This window comes from Harmonia axyridis, chromosome 3 (assembly GCF_914767665.1).
Source record: "Harmonia axyridis chromosome 3, icHarAxyr1.1, whole genome shotgun sequence".
Classification (NCBI taxonomy): domain Eukaryota; kingdom Metazoa; phylum Arthropoda; class Insecta; order Coleoptera; family Coccinellidae; genus Harmonia; species Harmonia axyridis.
Window position 1 is genome coordinate 62,687,461 of NC_059503.1, and position 6,000 is coordinate 62,693,460.

Below are 6,000 nucleotides of genomic sequence, written 5' to 3' on the forward strand. Positions count from 1 at the left end.
GATGTTTGCCACAAAAAATTCCTGCTCTCTTTTTTTAGCCATCGCCAGTCATATTGGGAATTATAAATTCGGGGATCATTGCAATTGATTGCTAATATTTATTTACATTATTGATTTCAATAATAAACCTTGGAATGAATCTCAAGTGATTCATATGAGCCATTAGGATGAAACTTGATGCAAATGACTTTGCTAGTTTGGTTGGTAGCCTCTCGGCAAATATTTTTAATTGAATTGTTGCAAATTTTTGGAGTTATTCTATGAAAAAAAGTTTGTGCTAAATATAAACTAATATATAAATTTTTTAATTGGTAAATGGGTCGTACAATACACATGTTTCGTGACATGATTTGCATTAAAAATACATATCATATCACAAATATCAACAGTTTTATCTTTGATGATATTCAGGTACTCAGAATCAATCTTATCTTATATTTTTATCAATGAGTTCTAAAATTTCAAATTGTGCTTTTAATATGAAGTTTCGATGTATTTTCATTGAATTCCTTCATTTTATATCTAGAACAGACTCTGAATCCTATTTGAAAAGCGGTTTTAGTTTTCGGCAGCGAGACATTTTTCTGGGTTGAATTTATGTAAACCGCAAAAAAATTAATGATATCTTACTGCATTATTGGATATTAGTATTACAGGTGCATAAATACATTCATTACATCACGTCTATAACTGAATTGTATAACACCTTTTCCTCTGAAAATAATAGAGTCATTGAACGAGATAAATAATGAAGTTCATACAAAGATAATGATTGTCTTCGCGGTTGTTTTTTCAACAGAAAGCGATATGAAATAGCATTATACTTCCTCATTCTTCGAAATTTTAAGGTTATGTACAAAAATCGATAAACCTGAGAAACACCCTCTTAAATGCAATTCTTATATTCTGTAAGCGCCACAAGCTCAGGAAAAATTAGGAAAGTACACAAACTATTCAAGAGATAAAGCCAAACAAACAAACAATACATAAGTTATCAACAATATTATGTTCTGGATATCTACCTGTATTTTTGCAAATTACTCTGATTCCAAAGGCATTTTATCGCATATTTTAACATTCACTATCACTCGCACACATAACTAACACCAAATCGTCCAAAATACCGGAAATACACTCGAAAAACCTAATTACAACCCAGTGTTGTGAATATTTTGACAGGACCGAAAACGGCTGGGGAAACGTCACATACACTCTTTACTACTTTCACAAAACAAAACTGATTCATGCTCTATGATCGGGAGATAGTATACTACGTGAAGTCGGAATATACCGTTTTACGTCCTTGTTTATGCTTTGTAAAAAGCAGAATCAGTAGAGGACGGAGAGATGTTCTTGATAAAAGATTTCCCGTTATTGAACTGATAGGAACTAGGGGCTGGTGGGACATTAGTGTAGAGCTCTGCCAACAGATGGCTGTAGCCGATTGAGCAACTGATAATATTGAGACTACTGACAAATAGATGGCCGTGCTCCATATTTTCAAAATCTAATAGATATTGATAAAACAAATTCATATATTTGAAGGTGAAATGTTATTTTTTCACTCATTTAATGTATTTCTCAATATTGTTGACAAATTCGCAATATATGATTGTCAGATATCAACAACTGAATATTATTCTCCTGGTGTACTAATTAGGATCATTCTTATTTTTGACATCAAATTTCTTACCTCTCTCCATATTTGTCGATTTTCAGTTTCATCTCTACTAGTTGTTATGGGTTTCATCAGTTTTTCCACGTTTTTATGACTTTAGAACTATTATAACGTTCTAAAGGATAGTTCTGAATTCAAGCAACTGGCGGATGCACTATTACCTTCAATAATTTGTGGTAATTTTTTCACCATCTACTTCTAGGATATAAATCGTGAAATGATGGATTTGAGAGTGCAAGTATTTTGATCTTAGACAACAGTAGGTAAAATTAACAGCATCTCATAACATTATATGTAACCGACGATAAAAATCATCGTTCAGCATTAAGATCTATAGAATTTAGCACTGTAAGAAATGTGCGAATAAGATTACTCACCAGATCTGAGTTATGCTCTGATTCTACTAGAACTGCATTTTTTGAATTTCAGAGGATTCTATTCGTACTTGATTTAAGATATTTATTAAGTATAAAATACTATAATAGCATAATATTTGATGGCTTACAGACAATTCTTTAATTAATAATTAACCATAGAATATTATGCTATTATATAAATTTCAGACATTAACCAATTTTTTTCTAATAAAGTAGTATTATTATATAGTAAGGAGTTTCATTATTATATCCTAAACCTAGTTTTCGACCAGGTTGTGAATAGTTGATTGGTTTTTTATATCTGTAGTAACGAAGTAATCAGAGACATCTATCCAATATCGTAGAAAGTCAAAGTATTTGTCTTCAAGAGGTCCAGGGTATTTCAGGTAAATGTACATTTTTTTATACCTATTAGGTAGAATGAAATCAGTGGGTTATGTGGTGTAAGACGATAGGACTTTAATGTAGGCAATTAATTTCAAATTTGTTCACCGCCGTTTTCCATCTTCAGTTCTCTATAACGTAGGTATGAAATGAATATTTAGATTCTACGTGTTATGAACGAAATGACAAAAACATAAAGAGTGAGCTGTTACAATGTGGGAGATTTGAAGTATTAAGAACATTTGAAAAAAAATCTCTTAAAGTAATCATTATAATAAAACACACATTAAAAATATACAGATTATCTAATACCGTTTAAGTACTGGAACTGAAAATTGAAACTTTCCACAGTCATAATTTTAAACACCAAGATATGAAACTCCAAAAAAAAACGGATTAGTACGGTTACTAGTTTTCCTAGCGCATCCACCAGTTATACCTTTTATTTATTATTCACTTTCTTGAATATCTGAATTTAATTGTGATTCATTTGAAAGGGAAATGTTTGAAACCAAGCCAAATCAAGTACTTGTTTTTACAGAAATCATAAGAGATCAATAAATTAAGTAGTTTAGTTTTTGCAGAAATATCGAAAATTTAATCACAAATTCATTGCTACAGAAACGCAGTTTGGGTGTACGATAATGGATCAGTAGCGACTCTAGAGGGGTGTGATACATGAAGTTGAGTGGAAAAAAACTAGTCATAGCATAATAGGACAAGTCAAAGAATTCACAATTTTTAAGATGATAATGAAATTTTAAGGGTTAAAACTAAACTGGTTTATGGAGAAGATCGTCATGATTTTAAATTCCAATACTTTAACCATCCAAAGACAAATGAGCAGGAAAACACATATTACTGTGCATTTTTTAGAACTACTGGATTCTGCGGAGTAGAAGAATTCTAAGAGGAATTTTATTGTATTATTTGCAACCAATTCACGAGCAAATCGATAAAAATGTCGTATGCAGCACACACGATGATAATAAATTCGACTTCAATTTTAGAAATTACAGGAGTTAATCATGCTGGCTGGACCGTTATTTCTGAAAAATGGTGAAAAAGCTTGAGCACATGTGCATTATAACGAAAAATTGCTTTTGAATTTCGCTATCAACCGAAAGTTTTATTTCAGCGTTAATTCATATTCATATTCATTTATTTTCCTCAAAAATTTACAGGGGATGTCAAAAAGAGTATAGATAAAAAGAAATTTCTTCACAACAGTAACAGGTATAGTACACAACATAAAACAAATATAAATATCCATATATATATAAAGGGTCTTTCACGAGGAACCTCACCCATATTTATACGGGAAACTACTGAACGTATTTTCATGGAATTCAGTACTTATAAGTATTTCACGATGCTGATGAAATCTAAAATATTTTCAAGGCATGAGCACCTCCGGTTTTTCCGGAAATGACGTCAACTTCCGTTTTTCAAATTAGAACACCATTTTTTTATTGCAGAAATAGATTCCTTAGAAAATTTCAAGTTATTTTGATGTAACATTTTTCAGTTTTGGTTGGAAAATTCTCTCTGAGCGGGAAAATTCGAAAAAAAAATCGAAAACAGAGCTCCGCTGAAACAAGAATAACTTCGAGGTTTTTGGATGGAAAATTTTCATTTTTGGGATTTTTCAAGATGTAAGATTGATGTATCCACTTTAAAAATCGAAATCGCGATTCATGATACAGGGGGTGAAAAAATCGCTTTCAAAGTTAGGGATGACAAAATCGTGAAAAATCAATTTTTTCAAATTAGAACCCCATTTTTTTATGGCAGATATTGAATCTACGTTGAAAAATAATGTGAGTGTATGCATCACACCCTTGCCCTAAAGTGGATATTTTCTGAGTTATTCACAAAAAACTGTTTTTCGTCTTGAATTTTCAGCTATTTCTTTTCCCTTCACGCCAAAAAGACGAAATTTTCAGGAACTGTTACTTAAACCATGTTTTAGATTTTACTACCCTAATATGCAAGAGAAAAAAGTTACAGGTTGTTCCTAAATAGATGGCGAATTTTGATTCGAATTTGTATCGGAAACCTCTTTATTTCAACTAATCGGCCATCGGTTTTCTCTCCAGTGATAAATAAATAATTCCTTATGAACCATATGCCATGGTTCTCCTAATAGTAACTTGAAGTCGGTTTCAAGAAGGGGTGACAAATCTACAGCATGGTTCAAATAACAGTTCCTGAAAATTTCATCTTTTTGGCGTGAAGGGAAAAGAAATAGCTGAAAATTCAAGACGAAAAACAGTTTTTTGTGAATAACTCAGAAAATATCCACTTTAGGGCAAGGGTGTGATGCATACACTCACATTATTTTTTAAAGTAGATTCAATATCTGCCATAAAAAAATGGGGTTCTAATTTGAAAAAATTGATTTTTCACGATTTTGTCATCCCTAACTTTGAAAGCGATTTTTTCACCCCCTGTATCATGAATCGCAATTTCGATTTTCAAAGTGGATACATCAATCTTACATCTTGAAAAATCCCAAAAATGAAAATTTTCCATCCAAAAACCTCGAAGTTATTCTTGTTTAAGCGAAGCTCTATTTTCGATTTTTTTTTCGAATTTTCCCGCTCAGAGAGAATTTTCCAACCAAAACTGAAAAATGTTACATCAAAATAACTTGAAATTTTCTAAGGAATCTATTTCTGCAATAAAAAAATGGTGTTCTAATTTGAAAAACGGAAGTTGACGTCATTTCCGGAAAAACCGGAGGTGCTCATGCCTTGAAAATATATTAGATTTCATCAGCATCGTGAAATACTTATAAGTGCTGAATTTCATGAAAATACGTTCAGTAGTTTTCCGTATAAATATGGGTGAGGTTCCTCGTGAAAGACCCTGTATATATAAAGACAAACATTATTTTAAATAAATTAATTTAGGGTTTGTTTAAAATTTGTAATTCATAAATTCGTCCATTGTGTAGAATACACCTTCTACCAATATTTTTTCATATTTTTCTTGAAGGCTGCACAAGATAATGATTTTATTTGCTCAGGTATCCTGTGAACATCTTCAGTCCGTTGAATAAGTGCATATTTTGGGTTTTATTGATTCGATGGTAGGGTAACACATATTTTCTCTTGGTTCTTGTGTGGTGGTCGTGAATTTCTTGATGTTTGAAGTGGTTCTTGTTTTTGAAGACATACATTAGACACACGAGTATGTAACATGATGTAACAGTAAGTATACCATATTTCCTGAACAGTGGTCTACAACTCGCAGTTCTCGCACCAGCGATCAATGGAACTGGTTTCTTCTGTTTTAGGAAAATACTCCCAGCTTGTGGCGATGCACCCCATAGGATAATGCCGTATGTCATTCTTCCATGAGAATGTGCATGATATACAACGAGTGCTTCGTTAACGGTAATTGTGTTTTTTATATGCCTTATTGCGAACAATGCTGTAGAGAACTTCTTACCCAACTCAATTGAATGCTGTTCCCAGCTTAAGTTAGCACTGATTGTGACTCCAAGTAAGGAAATGATGTCCGAATTTGGCCGTTTTGTGGTGATGGTCAGTTGTT

At 32.1% G+C, this 6,000-nt stretch overlaps 1 protein-coding gene across 1 annotated transcript in view; it reads right to left on the reverse strand.

The window, feature by feature from the left end:
* Nucleotides 1–1,329, reverse strand: part of LOC123676239 (unconventional myosin-XVIIIa) — a 136,371-nt gene extending 135,042 nt beyond the window's left edge. The window contains exon 1 of the mRNA XM_045612023.1: nucleotides 1,023–1,329. The gene's annotated coding sequence lies outside the window, so the exon portion shown is untranslated. The remainder of the gene's footprint in view (nucleotides 1–1,022) is intronic.
* Nucleotides 1,330–6,000: the final 4,671 nt, after the last annotated feature.